This window comes from Xyrauchen texanus, chromosome 21 (assembly GCF_025860055.1).
Source record: "Xyrauchen texanus isolate HMW12.3.18 chromosome 21, RBS_HiC_50CHRs, whole genome shotgun sequence".
Classification (NCBI taxonomy): Eukaryota; Metazoa; Chordata; class Actinopteri; order Cypriniformes; family Catostomidae; genus Xyrauchen; species Xyrauchen texanus.
Genome location: NC_068296.1, coordinates 42998903 through 43008162, shown reverse-complemented (window position 1 = coordinate 43008162; position 9260 = coordinate 42998903). Strand labels below are relative to the sequence as shown.

At 37.9% G+C, this 9260-nt stretch overlaps 1 pseudogene; it reads right to left on the bottom strand.

Moving 5' to 3' along the window:
* Nucleotides 1–441: 441 nt before the first annotated feature.
* Nucleotides 442–7141, bottom strand: LOC127661504 (uncharacterized; annotated as a pseudogene).
* Nucleotides 7142–9260: the final 2119 nt, after the last annotated feature.

Here is a 9260-nt window from a genome sequence, read left to right as displayed (position 1 = left end):
ATTAAATTGTATTATGGTGAGGTCCTTGCTAAAACCCAGCCCTACTGAACCAATGATGAAACAGATTTGTATATATAAAAACATGTAGACTCAATTCATACAATATAACTTTAATGATCCCCACATGGCCCAGTTTAAAAGGGACCACACTGATGGTGCCAACAAACGACAACAATAAATAAAAATTGGGGTGAATGAAAACAACAAAAAGATCAGTTTTCTTCTTACAAGTGAAGTGTAACCATTACAATAAATTTGCAGCAAGGTTCATCAAGTATATTTAAATGAAAAAGGTGAAAGGCACTTAATACATTTTAAAATGCGCATGTATGTATGTATTATGTGAGTGTGTGTGTGTATATTTGTAGGGATGGGTTTGGGGCCCTCAACACAGTAAAAACAACTCAAAGTAACAAGATACATGCAGTAAATAGCATAGTTTCAGGGTGTTTGCATGGTGTTTTGACACTGGCAGTGAAGGCACGTGTTCTTTTTAAAACCACATGCAGTGTGTGACCATGAACGCCACTTCTTTCTTGCATTCTTCTTCTTGTCATCAAAATGATGACATCAAAATGATGACAAAATGGCAGACACAGCACACATTGCCTTCATCTACCAAAGGAAAAACACAAATATTTTGGAAGTCAAGCCAGTTAGTTGAAATACTCATCACCATATTCAAAGCAACATCTAAAAAGCAGCTTGTTCATTTGTAACTGTTGCCAAATGCAAATGTGGGTATTGCACATCAGTTAATCTCAGATCTTGCTGATGCTCAATCATAAGATAAAAGCAGGTCAACAAAGAAGAGTTCCTGGGTTCCATTTCAGAAAGTGGCTTTAGTATAACCCTGAAATAAGGAACACTCTGGGTTTTCCCTTTCAGAAATGGATGTAAATCAAACCTGAGACAGAGGGGTAACTAATTTTTAATTTCAGAAATCTCATCACCACTTTGTTCTTCAGCTGCTTCCAGAGCTCAACTTCACATTGATGCAGGTTTATGATTACTAATTGTAAGGCCATAACTCGTACAGTCGTACGTCGGCCTGCTGTAGCCACCCGTAGGCTTGTACACGGGTACATTATCATTTAAAAAGCAATTGCTGGTGTTCTTACCTCCTATCTCTGTGTTTGTATTGTAAAGAAATGTACTGGACAACACCCTTTGCACTCTCGAGATGTTTTATACTTTACAGAGATTGGGAAAAGGCTGTATGTATTCTGCACGTTCTGCCTGGAATCTGCCCCTTGAAAGACTTAAAAGTGAATATAGTTAAATGCTGTTATATCCTAAATGAAAGGATTGGAGGCTAATTTGTCAGTTTGTCACTGTCTAATGTTTTTCTTTCCCCCTTTTATGCTTCTGTTTCCATATCTGTTCTTATTGTAGTATTGTAATCTGCTGCTAGTCTTGGCCAGGTGTACTATGAGGAAGAGCTCATTTGTCTCAATGGAACTTTCTGTTATATAAAAATAACCACAATGTGGAAAGATACCTTTATCTGCAGTCATCACGATGGTTACAGTAGTGGCTGTTTCTGAGGACTCTTCCATCTGCTGTGCACCTTAAGTACATAAAACAAAACACAATAATAACTTTCTTAATACAAATTTTTTATCTTAATTACAAATTCATAATTCAATTTGTCAGCATTTATACTGTCAATAGTTTTCACTGATTTAAAAAAAGACAGTTCCATTATTTGCATCTAAATCTCAACAGCCAATTCAAAATGTAAAATGATCAGAATACCAACCTTATATATGCTGTTTAATGTCACCTGGATAAATATTGTATCCATAAATTGTAATTTTCAAACAAGTGAGCTTTTCTCTTTGTGTCAAATGTCAATGGAAGACTTCTCAGAACAGTAGTTTTAATTAAGTTTGAACTTAAGCAATACCAAAAACTGATTTGTAACATTTGGTAAAATGTATTAGGATTACAAGAAATACCATTTTCACACATGGCCTCTAAAATTTCCTCCACCGACTTCGTCTGGATGCCATCCGCTGTGTCTGTTGATTTGAAAACATTAAACCATCACACAAAGGTGAAAATGTCATCTTTTGATTTAATTGTATCATTTCAATAATGTATACAGTGGTCAAATATGCTGTGTAATGACCACAGTTAAATATCTAGTTAACTATGCTTCTTAAGTTTAATGTTATATATTTATTTAAAGATAAAATAAAAACAACTCAGCGACAGCATACCTTCTGCATCCATGTGCTCTGACATCCCCTCTCCCAAGTCAGTGGGGTTGCATTGTGCTGCATCTGATTGATATTTTTAGAAAAAAAAGAAAGACAGAAAAAACCCTTATGTAGCATGAGCGTAACAAATAATTGGCCTTCCTGCAATACTGGAGAAAAATAATGAATCACACAGCAGTGAATATATCAAGGAAGGAATTATATACTTTAATTAGTGAATAGTTTGATGATCATGAAAAAGATGAAAACCATTGCCAAGGGCCACAGTCACTAGTCATATTCAACTAAACATCTATAGGATATTCAGGATAATGACAAAACTGAGAAATAGTGTCACATGCCTTACAAACTGTCAAAGACACATACAGAATCTATAACCTGAATCTGTTTTAATTAAATTGTATTTATATAGCGCCAATTCATAACACAAGTTATCTCATAGCACTTTACAAACAGAGTAGGTCTAGACCATACTCTTTATAATATTATTAACAAAGACCCAACAATTCCCACCATGAACAAGCACTACTGTAGGTGACAGAGGCAAGGAAAAACTTCTTTATAAAGGGGTCATATGATGGTTCTAAAAATAACATTATTTTGTGTATTTGGTTTAATGCAATGCGTTTATGCGGTTTTAGGTTAAAAAAGCCATTATTTTACACATACTGTACATTATTGTTGCTCCTCTATGCTAGTGGTTCTCAAACCTGTCCTGAGCCCACCAACACTGCACGTTTCTTTGTCTCCTAATCAACACACCTGATTCAACTCATCAGCTCATTAACCCATGTGATTATGAGCTGATGAGTTGAATCAGGTGTGTTTGATTAGGGAGACAAAGAAAACGTGCAGTGTTGGTGGGGCGCCAGGACAGGTTTGGGAACCACTGCTCTATGCCACTCCTTTCTGAAACATTGGCCAGAGATCCAGTGCATTGTGATTGGCCCAAATACCTTAAGCGCCTGACGGAAATATCATGCTTCTTACCATATCTGGAACATCAGCTCCCAAAGCAAAGCAATATTGACAGATGATAATGTCAGTCCTACCTTATCAATTAGAGCTGGAATCTGATCCAGATAATGCAGATGACTAAGCTGATCGATCAACGTTGCCAGCGCGACTGGACCAGAATGTATCAGATTGGTAAAATTGCATTTGTTATCGTTGAAACGACAAAGACGTAGTCTGAGCTCTCCCAGGAGCTAGAAACAGTTCTCCGAAAAATGCGCAGCACACAGTCGAATATTTGGGTTGTACTGTTCTGGAACAGTGTTGTAAATACAGCTTAGCCACAGTTTTCTAATTGTGTCCTCTTTTGGAAAGCCAAACAAAGTAGGTTGGCTTTCGCAACGAAAAACACAGCGTCTCCACGACATGCTGGCACCGGCGAGGATAAAAGTTACGCCTTCTTTCCTTGTGTATACATTTGGGCGGTATTATGGAACTCTGCCCCCACATACTAACGTAGAGATGTAAGGGGCGTGTTTGAACGTAGTGTTTTAGGAAGGTGTGGCTGAGCCTTAACTTTTACAAAGAATATCTCTTTAGGTTTGAGACTTTAATCTTTGTAACGCTGAGATCTTATACATGCACAAACAGCTACATAACACACTAAAGTTGCATCAAATGACCCTTTAAGAGGCAGAAACCTCAAGCAGAACCATGGCTCAGGGTGGGCGGCCATCCACCTTGATCGGTTGCGGTGAAGGGACAGAGAGAGATACAATGCCCGGCCAAATCTATACAAATACTTACATGTAGGCCTGTATTATTCTTTAGTTAACTTATTTTCCCCACTTTGCATAGAGCCAAATGGTCTGCTAAAACACAAGTGGAGAAAGACACTGGTAATGGTAATGTCACTTACTTATGTCAAATGAAATCTCCTCTGCAGCTTTCAAAATTTCTACCAATTGGTTCCTTCCATAAAAGGAAGGCTTCCTGAGGTTAAGGCTTGTGGGCAGTCCCGCTACTTTAATGGTCATGCCCTGATTTACCAGGGACTTGTAGGGGAGCCTCCCAGTACCTCCGGCCTCCTCTGAAATACACGGGCACACACATGCATGCACACGTTACACAATGTTACACACTTGGACAATTGTGACTCTCCCCTCTAGTTGATAGCCAGTGTACAGGATACAAACAGACATTTTGATAAGTTGTCAATCTAATGGTTGATGGGCACATTAGATAATTTATTCATTTGATAATAATGCCATGGATTCATGAAGGTATTAAAAGTATTTGAACTTATGCTTACTATATTTTTGGTTGAATAGATCTTGCACTTTTCCTACCAGAACACTGACATTATCTCTGGTACTGGGTGTTGCGGGTGAGGAGCTGGCTACAGATGTAAAAACAGACAACAATTAATTTCATAAAACTGTATTATGTATATTTGCACTATTACAGGCATATAGTCCATTTCTGTGGATTTTCATATAACCAATACCTTTGAAATGCAGTGCAAAGTTGTTCACTGTCTCCGTTGAATCAAGGAAATCAGTGGCTCCTTTGCTGCTCAGTTCAAACACCTCTAATGTGGACTTTAGGCAGTCAAATGATAAAATGGCTGTTTCCACAACCAAATCCTCAAGCTTGGACACCTTTACAATATTTAGATAAAGAAGACAACCACAAAAATAGTAAATAATTGATTATACACAAAATAGACAAAACCTACTTTTAAAAATCCAACACACACTGAAGAAACAACTCATAACAGGGCTTGGCAATATATGAAAACAGTGTTGTCACACGTGGCAAATAAGTGGTCAGGGACCACCCAGGGTTACATTAACTATAAATTAGTTGTTTACATAGAGTCCAAATGCAATAATTTGACTCATAGCCATTTGTGACTACTAATGCTTTAATTGACCACCTTGATGTGAATAGACTAACCCAACCAGTAGGAATTTAGTTTGAGAGGGTGGTATGAGCCTTTGACAATTTCATCAAAGTGAGAATATTTGATGTTGATAGCCATGTAAACAACAATCAGCTGGAATATTTATTTGGGATGAATTCATTTGAAATGATGAAAAAATCTACAGATCAACAATCCAGTTGTCTGTCACAATGTTCTGCTCACATCACAATTGCTGTCGATCATCCTTCCATCTAATACTATAATAATACCACAAATGCCAGGCAAATGAAGCCTTTTTCCAAACCTCTAACTTCAGCTTCTTAAGGTGCATTTTAATTCGGGCATCCCTCATCTCAGGGCTAAGGTCCTGTGCCTGCCCATGTGCCCTCAGTGCTGCTGCCTCTTGAAAGTATTTCTGCTTTTCATCTTCCCCCAATGTGGCCCACCTGCCCGTAATATCATTCATTGTGCCTGAGGAAAAAATAGATGCACAGAAAACTTTACTTTAAAAAAGAGATGCTGACTCTAAAGTGTTCATTCATACAATGACAATCTGTCCAACACACTGGTTTACTTGGGTTGTGAAAATTTCTCTGTAAAAACAAGATAACGTGTAAAGTAGATGACCTGATGATTCTTTTCAATACACACAGCAGTCTTACGTTGATGAATGCAACTTGCGTGAGTGAAGTACTTGCCAAATACTATCTTGAAAATCTGTTTCATGACCCTTGTAAACCCCTGATGTCAACAGGGCCACTATGTACAAAAACAAAGCATTTAGTATAACAATTTAAAGCAGCCGTTAAAGTTTGTCTCTCACCTTTGTTTTTGAATATGTCCCTACAAAAAAGATTGTAAGGCGACAGCTCTCTGATGTGAAGTTTGGCCTTTGATGGCCGGGATTTTACCGATTTTTGAAATTACCGATCCAGTTCTGAAAAACAAAAACAAAAAATAACGAAAGAGTATTACACCAATTAAACTGAATGTTAACAAAACACTTCATTTATACAAGCAGTGCAGCAGACTGATATATTTATTTGACATGTTGTTTGTTAGTGTGGCACTAAAGTAAACCTTACTTCTATGACACTGGTGTCCAAACCAGTAGCAGATGCAGCTCTTGGTATTAATTCTGAACCAACTCGTGTCATTCCATCCTTAAACAAGGATTTCAGGGTTTCCTTTTGATTCCCATTAATGGGAGTTCTCTCTTGTTGAATAACAACAAAAAAGAAAAAGCTTGTCAGTAATAAATCAGTAATAAAATAAGACAGTGTTGCAGATCATACCATCGATCTCAGACACACTTGCCTAATGCTTCTAGATTAGCAACTGCAAGGCTTACCTCTCTGGGCCATCTTCAACCTAAAACATAAACAGAGAAAAACTTGCACAAGACAGATTTGTGAACGGGCCCTCTCTCTAAAAAGGCCAAAAAGGATTGTTCAACAAAGACATAGAGCAAGGAAGTAATAAAACAAACTTACCACAGAAGTCCTTGCAATCCACTGAAAATGTATGCTGTAAAGGGAGACAAAAAAGTTAGGTAAAGAGATATTAATGAAGATGACTACTGGCAATCTATTAGAAGTATTACTGTCTTACAGTGTGGAAAAAGTTATTTTTACTTGCGTTTAACTAGGAACCAAATTTCCCCATTAGCTTCTTACGTAAAAACATGTTTATTAGCAAAGTTAATGCTCACATAAAGCAAGTAACGTTAACGTAACGATAGGCTAATAACGTAATAGGGCCTAACGTTTACACAATAATCGCAATACGCTTATCTCATGTCAACACTCATGTCACGCAACATTAAAACACATTTTATGTATTGTTTTCCATTATTGACTAATTAATTACAGTTTTAATGATTGGTTTTATCATTTAAATTGTCTTACCTGAAAATATCAAGCGTGAAATATTGCAACGTTGCAGCGTCATTCAGTAGACTTCCGATTACCGGCAAGCTGGATTCCTCTGGGATTGGATCTGGAGTCTTCTCTTGTATTTGTTGGTGATTAACCATGTGGATGGATGATAACAGCCTTCTGAGCCTACCAGTAGGCGCAGCAGGCCCCTACTGGCCCATATCTATGAGCTGATAACCACTGATAACACCCATTCAATCGAGTGATAACATTCGAAGCGGGTGGCCCCTCATCAAGAGAGGAGCCCCATGTAAAGGAGAGGTCCCTATTAACCAGAAGGCTTTCAGAGAGACCCTTGCTGAGGAGCTGGCAGAGTTGGGGTCTCACTCCACAGCCAGACCTGTATCTCCTGCTCCACGAATAGCACATCACAGGCCGGTGCACATCACCAAATCTTGCACCGCTGGTCGTCTGAAGTGCAGGCAGTGTCATGCAAAGACACCAGTGAAGTACTCCTCCTGTGATGTGCCTTTGTGCTTTGTACCCAAACGTGACTGCTACAATGACTGGCATGTTGCTAGAAACATGTAAAATGTTATAATTGTTTGTAAATTCTTTGTGTAAATATTCATGTAAATAGTTTGTTGTGTATTTTTTATATAAACAAATTTTCCACCATAGCACTAGTTTTGACTCTTTTATATGCACAACATTTAGTTTCAAGAAGGGAAAAGGCACTCTAATGTGTTTATGCATCAGTTACTCTGTGTCAGCAAAACTAATAGTGGATCTGGATATGGAATATGATAGCACTAAGTGTCATCTTTCATTAGAGCCCAAAATTATGACTGTACGTTGAAGCGTTCAAAAGTAGGAGCCTTTTTGTCCTAGGTATATATATGTTCATGGTTACCAAAGGGTCCTTTTGGAGTATGCAAAAGGCACTTTTGTAAAACGCCTGGGTGTACCCTTAGAAAAACATGTGTAAAATATTCATTTTTTATGGTATTGTTTAAAATTTGAACTTGGACAAGGTAAGGCTTCATGCTGTGATCCCATTGTGTTCTCAAGCTAATAGCTACAAGTTATAGTCATCTGCAGGCATCTGTAGGCGGAAAAACAAACTTCTATTTCATTGTGTTCAAACTTCTATTTCTCAAAAGCAGTAGCACTTACAGTAATTCTGACTGCTGGGGAAACAACTTCTGAGTGTCTCCTTTCAAATGTGACCAAAACCATGCATGTACTCCAAAAGGTTCAAGAACAGCTTTAAATTTACTTTGGGTATGCCTTGATTAGGCGTTTTAGGCTAATTTTACAGGATTGGTAGCCAGTGCAATCGGGAGTGTTGGCTCACTCGGCTGAGTTCTGGCAGTGGCTCACCAAAAGTGAGCCAGCTCTTAGTAATGGTTGTCAGATTGGCTAGGCTTTGGATGTGCGGATTTGGCCCACTTTGGGCTGAGACACGGCACATTTAGCCACATTCGGCCTGACTATGGACCATAAGTGCTGGCCTCTGACAAATATGGCCATACTGTCACATATTCCCTGTTGTCTTTTGTTTTTGTGCTTTTTTGTTGAAATTCTTGTTTTGTTCCTGTTTTGTAGTCCTTTGTAGTTTCATTTTATGATTGGTTTTCCCCTAATTGTTTCCACAGGTGTTCCCCGTTCCCTTGTTTGTTCCCTTGTATATTTAAGCCCTTGTTTCCCCCAGTTAGTTTGCCAGTTCTCACATGTGTTGTCATGCTCTGTGCCTGGTTTCCTGTGTTTTTGTTATATTCTGAGTTACCTTGTTTATCTTTTGTTTTATTAAAGTTTTATTAAAAGAGTGCTGGGGGTGGACAGATCAGGGACTGGGGCACAGGGTTGGGTAGAGATGCCTTTTCAAGGTGTGTCATCTTTTAACAATGAGGTGAATTTGTCTGACTTTTCATAAAATTATGTAGCAGTGACCCCTAAACTTAAATGTAATATCTTTTAACATGACATTTTTTCGAAAGAGCCATACCACAAACGAATAATTTACTATTTTACTAAATTTTTCAATAAATTACAATGATTATATTGCCCATAGACTACTCCAAAAATATGCAAATATTAATAGGTAACTTGTTGCAATATGGAATTGAGTACACGTGTTTGTGCGGCTCTCCATAAAATTAATTCATTTTATTTCGCTTTTGGGCTGGGTGATATGTAAAAACATTTTAATGATAATCACATTTAAAATATCGTGATATCCGATTATATGTTCATTCCCCAAGATCTGTGAATATA